The sequence below is a fragment of the Neophocaena asiaeorientalis genome, unplaced genomic scaffold (assembly GCF_003031525.2).
Source record: "Neophocaena asiaeorientalis asiaeorientalis breed wild unplaced genomic scaffold, Neophocaena_asiaeorientalis_V1.1 scaffold82, whole genome shotgun sequence".
Classification (NCBI taxonomy): domain Eukaryota; kingdom Metazoa; phylum Chordata; class Mammalia; order Artiodactyla; family Phocoenidae; genus Neophocaena; species Neophocaena asiaeorientalis.
This window is the reverse complement of record NW_020173068.1, coordinates 6,585,851-6,610,872: the sequence shown is the minus strand read 5'-3', so window position 1 is coordinate 6,610,872 and position 25,022 is coordinate 6,585,851. Positions and strand designations below refer to the sequence as shown.

At 37.0% G+C, this 25,022-nt stretch overlaps 1 protein-coding gene and 1 pseudogene across 6 annotated transcripts in view; one reads left to right on the top strand and one right to left on the bottom strand.

Moving 5' to 3' along the window:
- The first annotated feature begins 368 nt into the window (after positions 1-368).
- NCOA6 (nuclear receptor coactivator 6) overlaps positions 369-25,022 on the top strand; it is a 78,503-nt gene continuing 53,849 nt past the window's right edge. For 4 of the 5 annotated variants that reach the window (XM_024742939.1, XM_024742937.1, XM_024742935.1 and 1 more), the window contains exons 1-2: positions 370-629; positions 18,989-19,094. The gene's annotated coding sequence lies outside the window, so the exon portion shown is untranslated. Of the gene's footprint in view, positions 630-18,988; positions 19,095-25,022 lie in introns of all 5 variants that reach the window. The other variant, XM_024742936.1, reaches the window with a different exon arrangement.
- Positions 12,813-13,421, bottom strand: LOC112398417 (NADH dehydrogenase [ubiquinone] 1 beta subcomplex subunit 11, mitochondrial pseudogene; annotated as a pseudogene). Its single transcript, XR_003003003.1, has one exon. The product of XR_003003003.1 is annotated as an NADH dehydrogenase [ubiquinone] 1 beta subcomplex subunit 11, mitochondrial pseudogene (transcript).

Here is a 25,022-nt window from a genome sequence, read left to right as displayed (position 1 = left end):
TAGCATATCTACAGTTTTACAACAGAAAGAGTAGGAAAATGACAAGAAGGACTAAGTCTGTAGCTAACGACATATGTGACCTAGGGCAAATCATGTAACTAGGGCAAATCATGTAAAAGAGGTTTACTAACCTCTGTGGGACTGTTTTCTGCTACCTTCTTAATTAGAATTCTTCAGGGGTTCTGCCCAGGACAAATGTATCTGGTTTTTGATGTTTGTTACTTGAAGTATAACACACATAATGCACAGTGCACAAATCATAAGGATAATGAATTATAAAAAGAACATACTTGTATGACCACTGCTGTTGTATTTTGAAAAAGCTTCCTTGGTGATTATGATAAGCTTTCCTTTAAGAGAAATCAGTGGACTTGAGGCTGTAGGTAATCTCATGTCTTTCACAACTCTTTCTAGAGTGAAATTAACAGAAACAGTGATAGAAGGAATTTGGCCAGTCACAAAAATTTGCTTTGAATAGGTTTATTGGGATTATATATTAAGTCTTCTGATGTTTTTCTTCTTCCTCTTTGCCCTTTTTCCTTTCTGTCTAGGTCCTGGATGGAATGGAGAGGGGTCCTACTCAACTTCTGACTATCTTTTCTGAGAGTGGTCAGAGAGTTCTTAAACAGGTCTGTTGATTCTGTAGTACACAAATGCAAGTTCGAGTTACAAAAGACTTGGATTCAGCCTAAACAAAGAATTGAATTAGGAAGTAGACTTTTTTTAAAAAAAGAAGCCATTTTGACCTCAGTGTCTACAGGGTATTTTACTTTGGCAAGCTGCATTTGGCATGTGGATTGGACCCAAAGTGACTGAATTAAATAAGATCTGCTTAATATAAAAGCAGTTGTTATATCTTTATCAGTTATGTTGAATATATATGATATGGCAGAATTCTTTATTGGTTCCATGGAAAGTACCAGGAAAAGATGAAAAGGTGAATATCTCAGTTGTCTATGATTCTGGTGGGTGATGGAGGCATGGATAAATCCAAGCAGGAAAATAATTATATGGCCCTCTTTCTGATGTTCTCAGAATTCATAACATTGGGGTAAAACAAAGCTACCTTCACCTTGCATATCTCTGGTTAAGGGAAGGGCAAGTATATATGGGTTTTGTTTGTTTGTTTTCTTTTGTTTTATCTGTGTCTGCATCACCATGAATGAACTTTATCATTATTCAGACCGATAAAAACTCAAGCTTAGTGATTTCCCAAACTTGTCTTTACATTGGAATCACCTTTGGAGCTTTGCAAAGTACTGATGTCTTTGTTCCCCCTCCCTACCACCACCCCCCACCCTAGATTGTGGGGGTATGGCCTGGGAATTTTTAAAAGATCCCAAGGTGATTCTAAAGTGCCGCCAAGTTTGGGAATCACCGTTTTAGCTAGTTAAAGCAGATCTGGCCACTACGCACCTTGTGAATTTTTTTGCATAAATATTTGGATAAATATATAAATAAAGGATAAATATTTTGTTTTAGAATTCTGTACTTTAAACCTAAATTCTTACTAGAATGAAAGCTCTGTAAAAGCAGGTACCATGTCTATATTTTTTTCACCATTATATCTTTAGCATTTAGAACAATAACTGACATGTGCTATATGCTTAAATATTTGTTGAATGAGTGGATGAACCTATTAGTCTCTAGTGAGCTGAGAGTATGCTTTTACCTAATACTCGAGTGGTCTGAGGTATACAGTGGGGTGGTGGTGGTAGTGAAGAGCCCAGCCTCTATGACTAATTGACTGGGCTCCAGTCACAGCTCTGTCACTTACTAGCTGTAAAACCTTAAACAAGTTACTTCTCTAATACCTCAGTGTCCTCATTTGTACAATGGGGGTAATAGAATCTATTACATGGGGTTTTGGGGGGAACTAATTGAGTTAATAATACAAAGTGCTTAGAACAGGGCCTTGCACATAATAGTGTTCTGTAACTTTTAGCTACTGTAGAATTCAAGACACTCCAGATTCTCGGTAGTTTGAATAATTTAAATATAGAGTGTTGTATGGGGGCTAAGGTAGAACAATGGAATCAGCTGCATTAGACGTAGTTAAAGAAGACTTGACAAAGAAGGTTATTATTATTATTATTATTTTTGGTCAACTTAATCAGGTATAATTTACATACAGTAAACTGCACCATTTAAAAGTGAAACATGTTTCAGTGAATTTTGACAGATGTTCTTATTAGTTTACAGTATTTATTATGAAACACCTGTCACAACCAAGATACAGAAACTTTCCATCTTCCTAAGAAGTTCCTTATATTCCCTGCAGTCTGTCCCTCCTAGCCCCTCCACCTATATATTGCTTTGCATTTTCCAGAACTTTATGTAAATGCATTGATACATTATGTTCTGTTATGAGTCTAGCTTCTTTCACTCAGCAGAATGATTTTTTTTAAATGAAAATGACTAACATTTATTGAGCATTTAATACATGCCAGATATGGCTCTAAATTTCTTTTTTCTTTTTTTTATTATAGCTGGTGTTTATTGAGCTTTTATAGTGGGCCAACATTAGTCTAAATATTTTATTTTATTTTATTTTTCAACAGAATGATTTTGATATTTATCCATGTTGTTGCATGTGTCAGTGGTTCATTCCTTTTGAATGAATAGTGTTTTGTTGTATGGGTATACCATGCTTGTTTATCTGTTCACCTGTGATAGACAGTTGAGTTGTTTCCAGTATTTGATGATTGTGAATAAAGCTACTGTAAGCATTTTTGTGCAAATCATTGTATAGATATATTTTCACTTATTCTGGAGTAAATCCCTAACAGTTGTACTGCTAGGTTGTATGGTATATCTAACTTGTTAAGAAACTGCCAAATAATTTAAAAAGAGGTGAATGTTCAGCAGGATTTCCAGGGAGGGTGCATTAGTTATCTATTGTTGCATAACAAATTACCACAGATTTAGCAGCTTAAAACAACACACATTTATTAGGGCACAGTTTCCATGGGTCAGGAATCTGGCTTAGGTGGGCCCTCTGTTTCAGGGTCTCTTACAGGCAGCAGTCAAGGTGTCAGCCAGGACTGGAGTCTCATCTCAGTGATTGACTGAAGACGGATTTCCTCTAAGCTTACTTGGTTGTTGGCAGAATTAACTTTCTCAAGGGATGTTGGATTTAAGTCCTTGGTTTCTCACTGGCTACTGGTTGTCAGTTTCTTGCCTTGTAGCCTCTCCAACATGGCAAGCTGAGAAGGCAGTAGAGTCTCCTAGGGAGATGGAAGTCTCATTCTTTTATAACCTAATCATGGACGTGCTGTCCCATCACTTTTGCTGTATTTTTTTGGTTAGAAGTAAGTCGCTAGGCCATCCCTCAGGGGGAAGAGGGGGCAGGGGAGATTACATGAGGGCATGAATACCAGGAGGCTGGGATAATTGGTGGCCATATTAGAAGTCTGTCTACCACAGAAGACATGGCTTAGTGCCAGGCTGGGACTAAATGGGACATTAAAAAGAGTGGTGGTGGTGAGGAGTAGTTTGTGAAATTTTCTTTACCTTCCCTGTATCAAACTATATCTCTTTCTTCCTTCTGTCTTTCACATCAGCTTCTTTCCCCTTCAAGAGCAGATACATAACACAAAGATCATTCTCACAATGAGATTTTAATCTTGAGTGGGTTTTGTGTGTGTGTGTGTGCGTGCCTGTGTGTGTTTAAAGATTCAATTAAGGCCTCTCCCTGTATCATCTAGTGTTTATATACATGTGTATTTTTTAAAAAAACATTTTGTCGTGGAAATTGAGACAGATATGAAAGGAGAATACTATCATGAACCCCCATGTACCTTTCACCCAGCTTCCACAATTTATTTTTTACTAATCTTATATCTAAAATTTACATACAGTAAGATGCACTAATTTTATGTGTACAGTTTTCATTGGAACAGATGTATATATCCCTACAATCAAGATATAGACCATTTTCACTCCAAAGGTACCTCATCCCTGTGCAATCAGTCCCCACCCCAGTCTCAGGCAAGTACCCATCTGATGTCTGTTACTGTAGGTTGGTTTTGCCTGTTCTAGAATATCATAGAAATATTCTTTTGATCACCATGAAGTTTTTGAGATTCATTCATGTTGTTGCATGTATCAGCAGTTCAGAGTTCTTCAGACTTGGCACTGTGGACATTTTGGACAGGATAATTCTTTGTCTTGGAGATTGTCCTGTGCATTGTGGGTTATTTAGCAGTATTCCTGACCATTGTCCACTAGAAGCCATTAGCACTCCCCTCCCCATTTCTAAGAATCAGAAATGTCTCCAGACGTTGCCAAATGTCCAATAGGGGACAAAATCCCCTCCCTACACTGGTTGAGAATCCTTTCAGTAGTTGATCCTGTTTATTATTTGGCAGTATTCTATTGTAGGGATATACTTCAGTTTATCCATTTGCTAACTGATAGACATTTGATTTGTTTCGTTTACTTTCAGTTGAGGCTATTGTAGATAAAGTTGCTATTAATTTTTATAGGCAAGTCTGTGTAGACATGTTTTCATTTATTTGGGGTAAATACCTAAGAGTGAGATTGCTGGGTCTTCTGATAAGAAACTTTATAACTTTAAACTGCCAAATTGTTTGTACCTTTTTACATTCCCACCATATGAGAGTTTCAGTTGCTCTGCATCTTTGTCAACATTTGATATTATCATTCTTTTTAATTTCAGCCATTATAGCAGGTGTAGCTTTAATTTGCATTCTCCTGATGATCAATGATGTTGAACATCTTTTCGTGTGCTTATTGTAATGTATCTGTTCAAATCTTCTGCCCATTTTTTATTGGGTTGTCTTATTATTGAGTTTCCTTTGTCTTTTTCCCAACATGTGTACCAACATTAAGAAAATTGAAATAATGAATCAGTTTTATATACTTCTTATATTTAAAATGTGAACATTTCCCATGATGTTAAGTATTCCTGAAAACATGAATATTAATGGAGAAGCAGTATTTGAGTACATTTAAATTGATTAACCACTTCTGCTGTAGAGCCTTGAGCTAGCTTCCAGTTTTTCACTATTATTAATATTTTGATAAACACCTTCAAATATAAATCTTTAACCACATCTCTCATTATTTATTGAGTTAGATTCCTAGAGGTTAGGATTAGTTATGATGTTAAGGAGAATGAACATGTATAAGCAAAATATGAATGTTAATCTATTTCATTGTAGCTTTGCCACATTTGAGTATTTCATTTTAAAAATATTTGCCATTTGATGTTGGAAGAAAGGCATATTTCATCTGCTTTTATTTGATTACATATGAAATGAAAAAACTTTTCATATATTTATTGATGATTTTTATTTCTAATTTTATAAATTTTCCATTTGGGGGGCCAATTTTTCTGTTGGGATGTTAATGTTTTCCTTAATTTTTAAGAGTACTTTAATGTTAAGTTTATTAACCTTTTGTTATTTACAAATATAATTCCCAACTTGTATTTTGCCTTTTTACTCTTGTGTACTTTGTCCTGCAAAATTTTAAAAATAATAAATTACATGATAAAATCTATATTTTGCTTTAGCTCTTCAGTCAGTCCGTGAAATGATAAATATACTATATATGAATATATAACCAGCCTGTGATTGTAGTTTTATGATTTTATTTTTAACTTAAGCTTTTTTTTTTTTTTTTTTTTTTGGCCGCACCACGTGGCATGTGGGATCATAGTTCCCGGACCAGGGATCAAATCCACGTCCCCTGCAGTGGAAGCACAGAGTCTTAAGCAGTGGCCTGCCAGAGAAGTCCCTGCATTTAACTTTTTAGTCAGAATTTTTTAGTATACATTGTTGATAAGGTCTGAATGTTTGTGTTCCCCCCAAATTCATATTTCAAAATCATAATGCCCAATATGATGGTATTAGAAGGTGGGCCTCTTGGGAGGTGCTTAGGTCATGAGGGTGGAGCCCTCATGCAGTCATGAATGGGATTAGCGCTCTTACAAGAGAGATCACACAGAGCTCCCTAGCCCCTTCCACCACGTGAGGACACTGCAAGAAGTTGACAGATTGTAACCCAACCACGCTGGCACAGTGATCTTGGACCTCTCAGCTTCCAGAACTATGAGAAGTAAATTTCTGTTGTTTATAAGCCATCCAGTTTATGGAATTTTGTTATAGCAGCTTGGACAGACTAGGACAATTATGAAGTGAGAATTCTTTTTTTTTTTTGGTTGCATCGTGGCGGCATGCGGAACTTCCCCAGCCAGGGATCGAACCTGTGCCCCCTGCAGTGGAAGCACGGAGTGTTACCACTGGATCACCAGGGAAGTCCTGAAGTGAGAACTTATAAAATTTTTTCCAAATACTCAACCAGTTTGTCCCAACTACAAAACAAAGTCATCTCCTGTAAAGAAATATGACACAGCATCCATTAATGAACAATCAGAAGAGAACTAAATAAAAAGAAAAGTCACCTACAGCAACCCACAAAACGGAAGACAATATTAATAAATCATATATCTGAAAAGGAATTTATATCTAAAATTTATCAAGAACTCTTACAATTCAGTAATAAAAAGACAAACATCCTAATTTAAAAATTGGCAAAGGATTTGAATAGATATTTCCCCAAAGAAATTATGCCAGTGGCCAGTAAACATGAAAATATGCTCAACACCTTTAGCCATCAGGGAAATGCAAATCAAAACCACAATGAGATACAATTTCACACCCACTAGGATGGCTATAATCAGAAGGATAACAAATGTTGGTGAGGATGAGGAGAAATTGGAACCCTTGTATACTGCTGATGGGAATGGAAAATGGTGTAACTCTTTGGAAAACAGTCTGGCAATTCCTCTAAAGGTTAAGTATAGAGATAACATATAACCCAGCAATTTCACTTCTAGGTATATATATACACCCAAGAGAAATGAAAACATATCTCCACACCAAAACTTGTACACAAATATTCATAGCAGCATTATTCATAATAGTGAATGGTGGAAACAACCCAAATGTCTATTAACTGATGAATGAATGAATATGGTATTTCCATACAAAGGGATATTATTTGGTAATTTAAAAAATGAAGTACTGTTACTTGCTACAACACCTTGGAGAAATGAAGCTAAGTGAAAGAAGCCATCACAAAAGGCCACTTATTTTATGGTTCTTATTGTATGAGGTATCTAGAATAGACCAGTGTTCCTTGACCTAGTCTAAAACTCTATCGTTTAATGGGGAGGGGAGGGGTAACCCATTAAATTAATGACAGAGCATTTTAGCAAAATTGTTCATAGTACTCAAATGAAGATGATGGTGACTGATAATAGTTCATCTTTATTTTGTACCTTACCTTCCTTTTGAATAATCATTTTTTAAAAATAACATTTGGTGCTAATCATTTGTAACAGTTATTTAGACTTAGCCCTATGTTTAACTGATTTCATTTCTTGCTTCCTATTCTCAAGGTCTTTGTTTTTGGTTAATTATTATTAAGATAATATTTTTGTGAAAAATACATGATTGATATACATCTGAAAGTATCATTATATTGATTTCACACTGAATGACAACTTGGTGGGGGAGGGAGCAGGATTATTAGGTCACATTATTTTTTCCACTATTAATTCTTTAATATTTTGCCATTATCTTGTGGTCTTGCAAAGCAAAAATCTGTGGCCAGACCGAATTTTGGTCCTCTATGTATGACTTGTTTTTTCCTTCTTGAGTGATTTGGGGCATTTTCTTTATCCTTGAAATCTGAAAATTTCACTAGAACAAATCCAGTTGTCACTATCTTTTTAGTAATTTTGCCTGGTCTTTTGTAAGCTCTTTAGAGCTGGAGATGCAGAAGATTCTCTGACTCAGGAAAGCTTACATTTCCTTTTTTAAAAATCCTCAATTATTATTTCTGTCCATTTGTTTCAGGGATAACAAATTATTTGAAGTTTATTTCTCTCTTCTCTCCTTGTCAATCCTCTCATACTTTTCATTACTTTGTCCTTTCCTTCTCCATTCTGGAAGAATTTCTCAAATTTGTTGTCTCCACATTTCTAATTAAGTATTCTGCTCTTTACTTTTTCTAGTTAAGATTTGAATTCTGTTACAGAATATTTGTAGTTTTTACCTTTCTTTTCCCCCTGTCTTATTTCTGCCTGCATCTCAACTAGTTCTTTTCATTTCTGCCTGTGAACTTTGAACTCTTACTTCAGTGTGTTTTATCAAATTTGTTGAGAGTAATGTAGTTGATTTCTAAAATTTAACCTGTTGCTCCTTATATATTTATTTTCTGAATTACAGATGCAGAGTTTCTCTTCTTTTATGTTACAGAATGTTTTTCTATCTCTACCCTCAATTATTCTTCCTTGAATAAGGAGAGGGGTATACAGGTCTAGTATGTGCCAGATAGGGTAGACAGTTTCCTTCATTGGCTATTTGGTAGCTGTAGGAATTCTCCTATCAGATGTTAAACTAAAGGACTAACTGATGCACATAGTTTCTGAATACTTTCTAGTGTCCAGCAGTCATTTATGTGTTTCCTGCTGGATTGAGTAGGGGAAAGCCCGTCCTCTGACATGGTAATTTGACTTTGGAAAAGAGGGTTTGTTTTTTGATCATTTGAAGCCTAGGCTGCAAATAACTGTGATTTCCAGAATGTAATGCTCCCAGGGCTTTTGCTGTCTCAGCCCTTCCTGCAATTGCTTTCAAATCTCAGGGTGTATATACTACTTTGTATGTTATAGAATCTGAAGTAGAGAAGGAAGGCTGTGGGCATGTAATAGCCCTGACCATACTAAGTGAGTCTCTCACAGTAGCGTGATGTGACTTACCACTGCCATTGCTGCCTCTGGAGAAAGCTGTTTTGGAGCAGGTAGTTGGAGGAGGTTAGTTAAAAATCTATTACCTTCCTGCTGGCTCTACTCTATCTAAAGCCCCATTCCTGCCTGCTGTTTGGCAGAAAAGTCATCTATGAGTCCAACAGTTCTTTGAGCAGCAGTCTTAGTTTCCAGTGCTGTTGGTAACTTTGACTCTTAGTGTTTCCTTAAGTATATCAATGAAAAATTAGGGTGGAGGTGATGATAGAGATGAACCAGGCATTGTTAGGTAGCCTCCATTTTAGCTCCCAGCTTGATATTAACTTTTTGAAAGAAGGAAGATGAGAGAAGAGCGTGGAGAATAGCTACTAATGGAAGAAGGAAGAGTTAAAGATGTTATACCAGTTGAGTTCCAGTTTCTCAGGGAAATATGGTAACATTGAAATCAAAGAGCCAAGGTTTAAAATAGTCTTGGTTAGTCTTTGTTTTAAAGTCTATTTTGTTTGATACAAGTATTGCTACCCCAGCTTTCTTTTTGTTTCCATTTGCAAGGAATACCTTATTTCGTCCCCTCATGTTCAGTCTGTGTGTGTCTTTAGATTGTGAGTCTCTTGTAGGTAGTATGTATACGGGTGTTGTTTTTGTATCTATTCAACCACTCTGTATTTTGAGCATTTAGTCCATTTACATTTAATCATTAATAGTTTGTACTTACCGCCATTTTGTTAATTGTTTTCTGGTTGTTTCTATAGTTCTTTTTAGTTCCTTCTTTATTTTGCTCTCTTCCCTTGTGATTTGATGACTATCTTTAGTGTTATGTTTGGATTCCTTTCTATTTTGTATATTATAGATTTTTGTTTTATGGTTACCATGAGGTTCATACACAGCTATATATGTGCGTGTGCATTATTTTAAGTTTAAACACATTCTAATAACCCTGCACTTTTACTCCCCCCACAACCACGTTTAATGTTTTGGCATCATATTTTACCTCTTTTTGTTTTGTGTATCCCTTAACTACTTATTGTGGATAGAGATGATTTTACTACTATTACCTTTTAACCTTCATACTAGCTTTATAAGTGGTTGATCTATCTTTACTGTTGTTTTCCTTTATAAATGAGGGGGTTTTGTTGTTGTTGTTTTGTTTTTTTGCCACGCCACACAGCTTGTGGGATCTTATTAGTTTGCTGACCAGGGATCGAACCCGTGCATTCTGCAGTGGAGGCGTGGAGTCCTAACCACTGGATCGTCAGGGAATTCCCCATAATTTTGATATTTCTAGTTGTGGTCTTTTCTTTTCCTTTTAGAGAAGTCCTTTTAACATTTCTTGTAAAGCCAGTTTACTGGTGCTAAACTTTTAGCCTTTGCTTATCTGCAAAGCTGTTTCTCTCTCCTTCAAATCTGAATGATAGCCTTGCTGGGTAGACTATTCTTGATTGTAGGGTTTTTTTTCCTTTCATCACTTTGATTATATTGTGCCACTTGCTTCTGTCCTGTATAGTTTCTGCTGAAAAGTCAGCTCATGGTCCTATGAGGGTTCCTTTGTATGTAACTAGTTGATTTTTCTCTTGCTGCTTTTTTTTCTTTTTTTGGCCATGCAATGTGGCTTGTGAAATCTCAGTTCCCCAACCAGGAATTGAACCCTGGCCACGGCAGTGAAAGAGCCAAATCCTAACCACTAGACGACCAGGGAACTCCCAACTCTTGCTGCTTTTAAGATTCTCTCTTTATCTTTAATTTTTGATGTTTTAATTATAATTTGTCTTGGTGTGGACCTCTTTGGGTTCATCTTGTTTGGGACTCTCTGTACTTCCTAGATGTGGATGTCTGTGTCCTTTCCCAGGTTAGGGAAGTTTTCAACTATTATTTTTCAAATAAATTCTCTACCCCTTTCTGTCTTCTCCTTCTTGGGCCTCTAAACTGCAAATGTTAATATGCTTTAAGTTTTCCCAGAGGTCTCTCAAGCTAACCTCATTTTTCTAAATTCTTTTTTCTGTTCAGCTTGTATAATTTCCACTACTCTGACTTCCAGTTTGCTCATCCATTCCTCTGTATCATCTAATCTGCTGTTGATTACGACTGGTGTATTTTTTCAGTTATTGTGTCCTTCAGCTCTGTTTGGTTCTTCTTTATATTTTCTGACTCTGTTAAATTTCTCACTTTGTTAATTCATTCTCCCATGTTTGTTGAGTATCTTATGATAATTACCTTGCACTCTTTGTCAGGTAGATTGCATATCTCCACTTGGTTTAGTTCTTCTTCTTTGGTTTTGTCTTGTTCCTTTGTTTGGAACATATTCGTCTATCTCCTTGTTTTGCCTAAACTTCCGTTTATTTCTATGTATTAGGTAGGTCAGTTACATTTCCCAATTTTGGAGACATGGCCTTATGTAGGAGATGTCCTGTGGGGCCCAGCAGCATACTACCCTCTGGTCACTAGAGCTATATACTCTTGGGGTGCCCACTGTGTGGGCTGTGTGGGTCATTCTTTTGTGGTGGGGCCAAGTACTGTGGACATGCTGGTAGGCAGGGCTGGCTCCCAGCCTAGTTGGCTGCCAGGTCCTGCCTCATGGGGTAGCTGCCAACCCACTGGTGGTGGGGCTGGGTCCTGGTGCAACTGGCTACAGGGCCCTAGGGGTCTCTGGGCTGGTGTTGGCCCGCTGGTGGGTGGGGAAGCCCCTGGCACTAATAGGCTAGAGGGAGTACTTCAAAATGGCTCTTGCCAGCACCAGTGTCCTCATGGTAAAACAAGCTCCCCCATATGGCTGCTGCCAATGTCTGTGTCCCCAGGTGGTGCCCCAGTTGGTGCCTACTTCTCCAGGAGGCTGTCCAAGATTAGCAAGTGGTTCTGACTCAGGCTTCTTTCAAGTTACTGCCTCTGTGCTTGGAGAGCATGTGAGATTTGGCATGCACCCTTTAAGACCAGAGTCTCTGTTTCCTATAGCTTTCCAGTTCTTCTGTACATAAGCCCTGCTGGCCTTCAAAGCCAGGTATTCTGGGGGCTCATCTTCCCGGTGCAGAATCCCTGGGCTGGGGATCCTGATGTGGTTCTTTAACCCCTCGCTCCTGGGGGAGAACCTATGCAGTTGTGATTATCTTGTCCTTTGTGGGTTGCCTACCTGGGGGTATGGGTTGTTTTTTTGTTGTTTTTTTAATAGCTCTTTATTTATTTATAATTGCTTTATTTATAATTTTATTTATTTATAATTGCTTCACAATACTGTGTTAGTTTCTGTTGTACAACAAAGTGAATCAGCTATATGCATACACATGTCCCCATATCCCCTCCCACTTGAGCCTCCCTCCCATCCTCCCTATCCCACCCCTCTAGGTCATCGCAAAGCACCAAACCGATCTCCCTGTGCTATGCTTCTGCTTCCCACCAGCCAACTATTTTACATTTGGTAGTGTATATATGCTGATGCTACTCTCACTTCGCCCCAGCTTTGCCCTCCCACCCCATGTCATCAAGTCCATTCTCTATGTCTATCTCTTTATTCCTGCCCTGCAACTAGGTTCATCAGTACCATTTTTTTTTAGATTCCATATATATGCGTTAGCATACAATATTTGTTTTTCTGACTTACTTGACTGTATGACAGACTCTAGATCCATCCACATCACTACAAACAACTCAATTTCGTTTCTTTTTATGGCTGAGTAATACTCCATTGTATATATGTGCTACATCTTCTTTATCCATTCATCTGTCAGTGGACATTTAGGTTGCTTCCATGTCCTGTCTATTGTAAATAGTGCTGCAGTGAACATTGGGGTGCATGTCTCTTTTTGAATTATGGTTTTCTCAGGGTATATACCCAGTAGTGGGATTGCAGGGTCATATGGTAGTTCTATTTTTAGTTTTTTAAGGAACCTCCATACTGTTCTCCACAGTGGCTGTATCAATTTACATTCCCACCAACAGTGCAGGAGGGTTCCCTTTTCACCACATCCTTTCCAGCATTTATTCTTTATAGCTTTTTTGATAATGGCCATTCTGTATGGCATGAGGTGAAACCTCATTGTAGTTTTTTTTTTTTTCACAGTTTCAGTCCCTTTAATTAGGTGCTCTGAAGAGAAGGCAGAATGGCAGACAAGGGGTGGAGAAGGTGGTGCTTCTTAAGCCCCCTTCAGTAACCGGTCAGTCCTCATCCTCTGGCAGCTGGATCTTGCTGGGGTCGAAGCAGTTGGAGTCCATGATGGGGAGGCCATTGGCCTCTCGGTATTTTACAAGCCTCTCAGCTTCCCGGCAGGCCCACTCCTGCATCCTGTAGTCAGGCAGATAAGCCACAAAGGTGCTGCCAAGGACCAAGATGATGGAGAAGCCAAAGAAGAAGACAACCCGCATGTTCCAGAGGTCCACAGCAGGGTCCTTGTCATAACCGTGGGAGTCTGGGTTCTTCTCGTAGAGGTTTTCGTCCTCGGGATCTGGGTCCTCCTGCCAGTGTAAAGTTGGTTCCGGCAGCCGCTTTCCCGCCACAGCGGACGGGGCGATCACAGCCCTGGAGGAGCTGGATTCCCAGCGAACACGGGCAGCCGGGAGCCCTTGCCTCGCCGCCACTGCCAAAAGGCGGCGGCTGCACAAACCTAACATCCCGACCACCATGACAGATCGTTCTGCAGTTTATCGGGGGCGGGGACGGAAATGTGACTGAGCAGCTGCAGCTGGTTCGAGCACGAGAATTGTCGCTCCGCCCCTGCCGCAATAGGTCCCGAGTCGAGATTTTGTTTTCAAAATGGCGAGGCGTCCTCTTTCCCTCCCTCTGTCATGGCCTCACGGAAGACATCTTCTTATCCTCTCGATCAGGCTATGGCCTCATTGTAGTTTTGATTTGCATTTCTTTAATAATTGGTGCTGTTGAGCATCTTTTCTTGTGCCTCTTGGCCATCTGTATGTCTTCCTTGGTGAAATGTCTGTTTAGGTCTTTCGCCCATTTTTTAACTGGATTGTTTGTTTTTTTGATATTGAGCTCCATGAGCTGTTTGTATATTTTGGAGATTAATCCTTTGTTGCTTCATTTGCAAATATTTTCTCCCATTCGGAGGCTTGTCTTTTTGGCTTGTTTATGGTTTCCTTTGCTGTGCAAAAACTTATAAGTTTAATTAGGTCCATTTGTTTATTTTTGTTTTTATTTCCGTTATTCTAGGAGGTAGGTCAAAAAAGATCTTGCTGTGGTTTATGTCAGAGTGTTTTTCCTATGTTTTCCTCTAAAAGTTTTGCAGTGTCTGGTCTTACATTTAAGTCTTTAATCCATTTGGAGTTTATTTTTGTGTATGGTGTTAGGGAGTGTTCTAATTTCATTCTTTCACATGTAGCTGTCCAGTTTTCCCAGCACCACTTATTGAAGAGGCTGTCTTTTCTCCATTGTATATTCTTGCCTTCTTTGTCATAAATTAGGTTCCCATATGTGCGTGGGTTTATCTGTGGGCATTCTATCATGTACTGTTGATCTATATTTCTGTTTTTGTGACAGTACCATACTGTCTTGATTACTGTAGCTTTGTGGTGTAGTTTGAAGTCGGGGAGCCTGATTCCTTCAACTCCGTTTTTCTTTCCCAAGACTGCTTTGGCTATTCGGAGTCTTTTGTGTTTCCATACGAATTGCAATATTTTTTGTTCTAATCCTGTGAAGAATGCCATTGGTAGTTTGATAGGGATTGCATTGAATCTGTAGATTGCTTTGGGTAATATAGTCATTTTCACAATATTGATTCTTCTGATCCAAGAATATGGTATATTTCTCCATCTGTTTATGTCATCTTTGATTTCTTTCATCAGTGTTTTATAGTTTTCTGAGTATAAATTTTTCTCCCCCTTAGGCAGGTTTATTTCTAGGCATTTTATTATTTTTGTTGCAGTGGTAAATGGGAATGTTTCCTTAATTTCTCTTTCTGATTTTTTGTTGTTGGTGTATAGAAATGCCAGAGATTTCTGTGTATTAATTTTGTATCCTGCAACCTTACCAGATTCATTGATTAGTTCTAGTAGTTTTCTGGTGGCATCTTTAGGGTTTTCTATGTATAGCATCATGTCATCGGCAAACAGTGACAGCTTTACTTCTTCTTTTCCAACTTGTATTCCTTTTATTTCTTTTTCTTCTCTGACTGCCATGGCTAGGACTTCCAAAACTATGTTGAATAAGAGTGGCGAGAGTGGACATCCTTGTCTTGTTCCTGATCCTAGTGGAAATGCTTTCAGTTTTTCAACATTGAGTATGATGCTTGCTGTGGATTTGTCATATATGGCCTTTATTATGTTGAGGTAGGTTCCCTCTATGCCCCTTTTCTGGAGAGTTTTTATCATAAATGGGTGTTGAATTTTGTCAAAAGCTTTTTCTGCATCTATTGAGATGATCATATGGTTTTATTCCTTAATTTGTTAATGTGGTGTATCACACTGATTGTTTTGCATATATTGAATCCTTGCATCCCTGGGATAAATCCCACTTGATCATGGTGTATGATCCTTTTGATGTGCTATTGAATTCTGTTTGCTAGTATTTTGTTCAATTTTTGCATCTGTGTTCATCAGTGATATTGGTCTATAATTTTCTTTTTTTGTGATATTTTTTTCTGGTTTTGGTATCAGGGTGATGGTGGCTTCGTAGAATGAATTTGGGAGTGTTTCTCCCTCTGCAATTTTTTGGAAGAGTTTGAGGTGGATGGGTGTTAGCTCTTCTCTAAATGTTTGACAGAATTCACCTGTGAAGCCATCTGGTCCTGGACTTTTGTTTGTTGGAAGATTTTTAATTATGGTTGCAATTTAATTACTTGTGATAGGTCTGTTTATTTTATTTTAAATTTATAATTTTGGTGCATTGTCACCAGAGTTTTTGGCTGTTCTATTGTTACATTTTGATTTATTGAGATTTTCTTTATGGCTTTTTTTTTTTTTTTTTTTTTTTTTTTTTTTTTTTTTTTTTTTTTTTTTTTTTTTTTTTTTTTTTTTTTTTTTTTTTTTTTTTTTTTTTTTTTTTTTTTTTTTTTTTTTTTTTTTTTTTTTTTTTTTTTTTTTTTTTTTTTTTTTTTTTTTTTGGGCTGTGTTGGGTCTTCCTTACGGTGCACGGACTTTCTCTAGTTGCAGTGAGCGGGGGCTGCTGTTCGCTGTGGTGCGTGGGCTTCTCATTGTTTTGGCTTCTCTTGTTGCAGAGCACAGGCTCTAGGGGCACGCGGGCTTAGTTGCTTCGTGGAATGTGGGATCCTCCCGGGTCAGGGATTGAACCCATGTCCCCTGCATTGGCAGGCAGATTCTTAACCACTGCGCCACCAGGGAAGCCTCTTTATGGCCTTTCTTAAAGGTTAATTTTTATTAATGTTCCTTTGGAGACTTAAAAACTGGTTTTTTCTTGAATTAAAAAATAGTTAAGAGATGGGTATTTCTCTAATAATTATTTATTAATACCTAGTACATATATCCATGTAAAATTTTGAGATTATAAAATCAATATTTGGCAATAATGTAAAACTATTGCAGTCCAGTTAAAGGCATTGTAGACTGATATTTTCTTATTAAGAGGGAAATTTTTTCTGATGCATGCCAAAATTACGCAGTTTCCATGCATAATTTCTATGCGCACAATAAAGAATACTTTAGAACCTGAACTGAAAATTTAATGAAAAAAATGTATAACTATTTTAGATAAAATAGGAAAAAACTAAAATCTATGGAATATCTTTATGGAGTTTAAATACAAAATTTGAAATTCTGTTAGAAGTAGGTTTTGTATTTAGTGTATGTACAAAATATTTTTATTTTGTCTCCAAGCATTTGCGAACAGTGTGCCATGATGTTAATTCATTTTAATTTGACAGATTTATTTATTTATTTTAGGCTTTTATATATATATTTTTTTTTTTAAATTGAAGTATAGTTGATTTACTATGTTGTGTTAGTTTCACAGCACAGTGATTCATATATATATATATATATATATATACACACATATATATTCATTGTTTCAGATTTTTTTCCCTTATAGATTATTACAAAATATTGAGTACAGTTCCCTGTCTTTGTAGGTCTTTGTTGGTTATCTATTTTGCAATATATATAGCGGTGTGTATATGTTAATCCCAAACTCCTAATTTATCCCTCCTCTCCTTCCCCCTTTGGTAACCATAAGTTTGTTTTCTATGTCTATGAATCTCTTTCTGTTTTGTAAATAAGTTCATTTGTATCTTTTTTTTTTTTTTTAGATTCCACATGTAAGCAATATCATATGATATTGGTCTTTTCTCTGTCTGGCTTACTTCAGATAATCTCTCGGTCCATCCATGTAGCTGCAGGTGGCATTACTTCATTCTTTTTTATGGCTGAGTGGTATTCCACTGTGTGGGTATATGTGTATGTATGTAAATATACACACACACAGACACACCACATCTTCTTTGTCCATTCACCTGTTGATGCACATTTAGGTTGCTTCCATGTCTTGGCTATTGTAAATAGCACTGCAGTGAATATTGGGGTGCATGTATCATTTCAAATTACAGTTTTGTCTGGATATATGCCCAGCAGTGGGATTGCAGATAACTCTAGTTTTAAGGAACCCATACTGTTCTCCATAGTGGCTGTACCAATTTACATTCCCACCAACAGTGTAGGAGGGTTCCCTTTTCTCCACACCCTCTCCAGCATTTATTTGTAGACTTTTTGATGATGGCCATTCTGGCCAGAGTGAGGTGGTACTGCATGGTAGTTTTGATTTGCATTTCTCTAATAATAAGTGGTGTTGAACATTTTTTCATGTGCTTTTTGGCCATCTGTATGTCTTCTTTGGAGAAATGTCTATTTAGATCTTCTGCCTTTTTTTTTTTTAAGAAAAAGATGTTTAATTTTAGATTGTCTACTTAACAATTCAAACTGAGAAGTTAAACAAAACAATAAAAACAAGATACAAACTCTATAAATATAAACCTAGATGGTTTTGAAAGGAAATATACCCAAATATCAGTAGTGATCATCTGAGTTTTGGGATTACAGTTGATTTTATTCTTTAAAAATATTCTGTATTTTTAAAGATCTCTATAAAAAATTATATATTCTTTTATAACTAGAAAAAACCCCAATAAATTGTATTTTTTCAAACAATTTCTCATTGAGTAAGCTTTTTAATGTTGACTTCTACCTCAGTAAGTTTTAGGAAAACATGAAAAGACCTTTGGACCTTTGTTCTTTCAGCTCTCCGCTAGGTGTTTTCACAAACTATATCTCATTTAATCCTCACAGCACCCTCATGAGATTGTTACTTCCCATTTTACAGATGAAAAATATGAGGCTCAGAGAGGTTAAGCAATATATCTAAGGCCTTTCAGATAAGCAGTGATTCAGCTGCTCACTGGCTAGCTGGTAATTACAATCCAGATCTATTGAACCTTGAAATTTATACACTGCTGAGTGTCACACTGCATACATTAAAATTTTGAATTTTGAAAGTGAAAATTATCAATCATGTTAATTAAAATAATCATTGCTATACTGAAGTCTATATGATTTGTGAATATTGTTTCCCAATATTCTTTTCACTTTCTTTTCACACACACGTTTTTTTATACTGCAGGTTCTTATTAGTCATCAATTTTATACACATAAATGTATACATGTTAATCCCAATTGCCCAATTCAGATCTTCTGCCTATTTTTTGATTGGGTTGTTTGTTTATTTGTTATTGAGTTGTATGAGTTTTTATATTTTGGAAATTAATCCTTCGTCAGTCACATTGTTTGTAAATACTTTCTCCCATTCTGTATGTTGTCTTTTGTTTACAGTTTCCTTTGCTGTGCAAAAGGTTTTAAGTTTAATTTGGTTCCATTTGTTTATTTTTATTTCCGTTACTCTAGGAGATGAATCTGAAAAGATATTGCTGCGATTTATGTCAAAGAATGTTCTAATTTGACAGATTTAGAAATCAATGTATAGGGAGGGCTCAAAGGCTTAGGGTCCCAGTTTCATGATTCTGGTATATGTCCCTTAGTTTTGCTTCTGTATTCTTTGAATTGCTTGGTGATGAGTGCTTTAAGATCTCAGGAAAAAAAAATATTCTTTGCAGATTTAATGAAAACCCTATTTTAACATTGTCTGAAGATGTCTAAGTTGACTTGATAAGTTGTGATATTTGCATTCTGATGCAAGGATGGGTCACCTCTGTAATTTCTGTATAATATTGTACTTTTATTTTTCCTTTTTTTTTTTTTTTTTTTTTTTTTTAGAGTTTTTATTTGGCTGCTACCTTAAAATAGAAGCCCTAAAAATGCCAGCTTGTTTGGACTTAGAAGATGACCTGGATAAATGATAAAAATTAAGAAAGACATTTTGGTGAGTGAAACCTTATGTGAGAGTGAGTATGGCTCAGCTTAATTCCAAGCAGTGGAATGACACTACCAAAGTTACATTGCAAAAATTCTCTAAGTTTGAGTGCCTTCTGTTTCTCTGGGATTAAGACCTTGATGTCTCTTTTTTTTTTTTTTTTCTTTTCTCTTTCAGGGAGTCCATAGACCTCCCAAGAGGCACATCATAAGACTTAAATGTGTTTTAAATACCTGGTCTTCTCCAGTACTACACCAAACCCAGTGTAGTTTACTGGGGCCTAGTGTTCTATCAGTCAATCTTGTGAGTCATGATTTAATTAGAAATTGAAAACTGATGGCCTGTGGGCCATATGCAGCTGTGGTGAGTTTCATTTGGCCCATAGAGTATTTTCCAGAAATATAAATCAATTTTAAAATTTGGAGATTTTACTAAATATATGGATTTTAGTCTATTCTTAAAATTCAGAATGTTAGTCCTGGGCCTGTATAAACACCTTCTGTCCCTCCAGAAAGGAAGTAATAAAGTGGAACAGAGTAGCAGCTGCTGAGCATAGATGGGTATGCAAGTTTCCTATTGCCCAAACCATTCATACAGTATGTGCAAATGCATTTAATGTTCAGTGTTCTTCTCTTATTTACTTTATGTGCCTGACCCCTGTAGGTATATGAATTTGTGATTTCTGAGGTGCATAATAGCATCTTGTCTTTTTGCTCAAATGGCAGATAATCTGAATAGTCTGTGACAATCTTTTAACCATTATTCACATAGGAATCTGAATATATATAAATATACATATAAAATATATATTTAAATCGGAAAAGACTGGTGTAAGTAATTAAATATATGTGATATATATAAATTTATATATTTATAAATATATATGTTCAAATATGTTTATTTTTAAAACATACTGTGATTTGGAAGATGTTCATAGATAAGCTTCTTAGCATTCCTGATGTCTGGCAGAGTTTTACCATGGAGCAGTACTATGTTTCTGGTATGCTTGCTTTTTCCCTTTTTTTTTTTTGGCCACACCACATGGCATGTGGGATCTTCCCCCACCAGGGATTGAACCCGTGCCCCCTGCATTGAGAGCATGTAGTCTTAACCACTGGACCTCCAGGGAAGTCCTCTTTTTCCTTTTTTTTTTTTTAAAAAACAATTAACTATTATGATCAATTTCAAATATTTATAATTTATAGTACAAATAAAAATATAATGAACACCTGTATACTCATCACCTATAATTAGCCATTATTAACATTTTGTTATATTTGATTAATCTGTTTTTTCCTCATTTTTTTCAAGAGTAAATTGCAGACATCATGACATTTTACCTCAAAATGCTTCCGTATGCATCTCTTGGGACTTCCCTGGCAGTCCAGTTGTTAAGACTCTGTGCTTGCAGGGGGCATGGGTTTGATCCCTGATCAGGGAACTGAGATCCCTCGTGCCATGTGATGTGGCCAAAAAAATTTTTAAATGCTTCAGTATGCATGTCTAAGAGACAGTAAGAATATTGTGGGCTTCCCTGGTGGCGCAGTGGTTGAGAGTCCGCCTGCCGATGCAGGGGACACGGGTTCGTGCCCCGGTCTGGGAAGATCCCACATGCTGCGGAGCAGCTGGGCCCGTGAGCCATGGCTGCTGAGCCTGCGCGTCCGGATCCTGTGCTCTGCAACGGGAGAGGCCACAACAGTGAGAGGCCAGTGTACCGCAAAAAAAAGAGCATTGTCCAAAATAACCACAGCACCATTATCACACCTAACAAAATTAGTAATAATTCCCTAATTATCCTAAAAATGTGCTTTGCATCTCTTTTTTTTTCAAACCAAGATCCAATAAAGTACTGTACATTGCATTTGGTATTTTAAAAAAATATTTATTTATTTGGCTGCATTGGGTCTTAGTTGCGGCAGGCAGGCTCTTCGTTATGGCATGGGCTTCTCTCTAGTTGTGGCACGTGGGCTCCAGGGCACGTGGGCTCAGTTGTTGCAGCACACACGTGCTCTCTGGCTATGGTGTGCGGGTTCTAGAGTGCACAGTCTTAGTTGCCCTGCAGCATGTGGAATCTTAGTTCCCTGACCAGGGATCAAACCCACATCCCCTGCATTGGAAGGTGGATTCTTTGACCACTGAACTACCAGAGAAGTCCCCATTGCACTTGATTTTTAAAGCTCTTAAGTCTCTTTTAATGTAGAACAGTTCTACCCACCCTTTTTTTCCCCTGTGACCACTGACTTATTAAAGAGGCCAAGCCAATTGTGCTGTAGAAATCCTACACTCTAGATTTCTCTAATTATTTCCTCATGGTGTTCTTTAACTTGTTCCTCTGTCTCCTGTTAAAAACTTGTTAGATTCAGGTTAAACATTTTGGCAGGAATATTTCATAGGTAATGCTGTGCACTTAATATTGTACATAATTTCTGGTTGTTTCTCTGTTAATGATGCTGAGGTGGATCATTGCATTCAAGTGGTAGAAGTCAAGTCTTTCCGTTGTGAAGTTACAGTTTTCCCTTTGCCAAGCAGCAGATATCTGGGATGATACTTTGACATCGTGTAACTATCCAGAACTCTGTCAAATTTTCACATAGTGTTTTTTCCTTACTGATGATCCTTGCCTGAATTATTTTATTAGGGATTGCAAAACTGGGGGTTTTCTAATGACGCCATCTTTTTATATTTAAGTTGGCATTCTTCCATAAAAAAAGCTTTCCTTTATCAACTGGAGCTCTTTGGCTCCTGAAATGATTTCATTTGGAAATCTTTTTCATTCTACCTTGGACAAGTAGAATAAATAATATGCTTGCTTTTAAAATTTCTCCTAAATATCATATTTGTTTTTAGATTCTTTATAAAAGATCAAAATAGCCCCAATAAGAAGTTAAATCAGTAGGTAATCTGAAAATTATGTGGGTGAGCAAGATAACTGGTGGTTAATTTTAGCAAACACAAAGAAATAGCGCATGCTCATGATAGATGACCATAAATAAGCAAATGAGTCTCTTGAGCTAGTCAGCTATACTCTTGGAGAGAATTTTCACTGAACTACATTTTCACTCAAAGATTACTCCATTATTTTGATAATAAATCCTTAGATTTTAAGTGGGCATTAATCTCAAAGAATATGTTATCTGGAAGAAGTTTCATTTTCTTTTAATTTTTATAAATTTATTTATTTTTGGCTGCATTGGGTCTTCGTTGCTGCACGCGGGCTTTCTCTAGTTGCAGTGAGCAGGGGCTACTCTTCGTTGCAGTGCATGGGCTTCTCATTGCAGTGGCTTCTCTTGTTGTGGAGAATGGGCTCTAGGGTGCGTGGGCTTCAGTAGTTGTGGCTTGCGGGCTCTAGAGCACAAACTCCGTAGTTGTGGTGCACGGGCTTAGTTGCTCCGCACGGGCTTAGTTGCTCTGCGCGGGCTTAGTTGCTCCACGGCATGTGGGATCTTCCCGGACCAGGGCTCGAACCCATGTCCCCTGCATTGGCAAGTGGATTCTTAACCATTGCGCCACCAGGGAAGCCCGGAAGAAGTTTCTTTAAAAAATTTTTTTTGTAGGGAAGGCCAGTCATTTTTTTCATAGACTGACTTTCTATTTCTTGTTTTTTTTTAAGCACCTGTATAATGCCCATAGTACTGTTAAACTGGTAATTCCTAAATTTGAATTAGCTGACTTCTTGTCTACCAGTTGAGGGTTTTCCAAATCTGAATACACAGCCTTCGTGGCATGACCAACAACCTCTTCAGAAGAGCATCAAAGTGCAGGTTTTTTAGTTGGTTTTCTCCTTTCCAGTTAAAGATTCTTTTGGAAAACGTGTCTTAAATTTTAAATTCCCGTCTTGCAGTTGTTTCAACTTTGAAACAGCTGTTAAATAGCTACAGTTTTTCAGGCATTTTCAGCAATCAGACTTCTTTCTGCTGGGCAGCAGGGTTTTTTTGTTTTTGTTTTAGGCCTCATCACGCAGCATGCGGGATCTTAGTTCCCCGACCAGGGATTGAACCTGTGCCCCCTGCAGTGGAAGCGCGGAGCACTAACCACTGTACTGCCAGGGAATTTCCAAGCAGCAGCTTTTAAGCCCTAAAAATCTTTTTTGGTTTTGTTTATTTACCTCTAAAGTTCTTTAATATCTGTAAAATGTAGATGGCAGTTGACTAATGGCAATGGTATTTATAAAGGATTTTCTAAAAGCTGTTTTTTCTTTATTTTTTTAAAGCTACTTTCCTTTTTTTAAATTGAATTGTATACTTTATTTTTTTATTAATTTATTTATTTTGGCTGTTTTGGGTCTTTGTTGCTGCACGTGGGCTTTCTCTAGTTGCAGCAAGCAGGGGCTACCCTTCGTTGCAGTGCGGGGGCTTCTCACTGTGGTTGCTTCTCTTGTTGCACAGCATGGGCTCTAGGCGCGTGGGCTTCAGTAGTTGTGGCACACAGGCTTAGTTGCTCCACAGCATGTGGGATCTTCCCGGACCAGGGCTCGAACCCGTGTCCCCTGCATTGGCAGGCGGGTTCTTAACCACTGTGCCACCAGGGAAGTCCTGAATGCTGTTCTTTCTTTTTTTTTACATCTTTATTGGAGTATAATTGCTTTACAATGGTGTGTTAGTTTCTGCTTTATAACAAAGTGAATCAGTTATACATATACATATGTTCCCATATCTCTTCCCTCTTGCATGCTATTTTTTCTTAACCATCCAAATTACACTGTTCCTTTGTAACACCAATGGTACTAGAAAAGGTTATAATTGCCATACTATAAGACACTCTCTGCTCAAATGTAAAAGTTTTTTTTCCATTTTTATTTACAACAGAGGAATTTTCCCCCTTAAAATTGCTTAGGTTTGGTTTTTGAAAAGCCTTTGCTCTTGAAGTTTAGTGATTATTTTAAAAAGAAAAGTTAAACAGTTTTAAAAAGTTGATACTTTTTTTCTATTTATGCAAGTAGTATAACCATATCACAGCATATTTAGCTTTGCATTTTCCTAATGACTCATAGCGTTTTTGGAAAATAGGAAAAGAAAATTTACCAACAATCTTACCAACCTAGCACAATCACTATTTGCGTTTTAGTGGGTTTATTTTCAGTCCTTTTTTTATTATCCATCTTTTTAAAAAAATAGCTTTAATTATGCTTTATATAGAGAATTTTTTTAAATTAGAAGATAGGTGTGAGGTTCTTATGTTTCTATACCATTCTTGCTTAACACAAATGCTGAAAATTAATGTTCATTCATTCACTTTTGGGTTAAGAATGTGATCATCAATCCCAAAGATAATGGAGGAAATGGCCACATGGTGTGGTCTTTAATATTTGTACTCTTTGGTAGGCAACATAACTGAAAATAGCAGAAAATGTGACTTCCCTAGACCTAAAAGTTAAAAAGTAATTTAGTTCTGTCCTAGACATAGTTCTTTGCCTCTGTAAATATGTGTTAACCACTTATTTTCCTTTTGCAAAAGTATTTTTAAATTTTTGTGTCTTTGTTTTGTTTCTGAATCATTATTTTCAGCTATGCGGCTATTAATAACCCTTTAAAAGTTGTTTTAAATGGTCCTTATGAAAGACTTTAGGATTTTAGGTAGTCCTGCAGATGCTCTTAGTTAGGTCAGGTTGTCCTTTGCTGGTTAAAGCAGAGGGCTTTAGAAACCTTGGCTGCTCTGAAGCTTTTGTTAGGACAGGAGTAAGGGGAGTCTTGGCGTCAACCCCAGTCTTGCTCTATGGGAGTCAACCAAAGGCTAATATGAATTAATTCTCAGAAAATACCTATTTTATTTTCTTGTGATCTTTCGTTCCCTTCTACCCATATTCTAGGCTGACAAATAAAAGGAATTTTATTTAAAACTGGTATGTTTTTATTTCTAGTATCTTTAAGAACTATAATAGAATATCTTAATTAAACTGGCGTATCCACTCTGTAATTTCTTAATTTTTATAGTACTTCC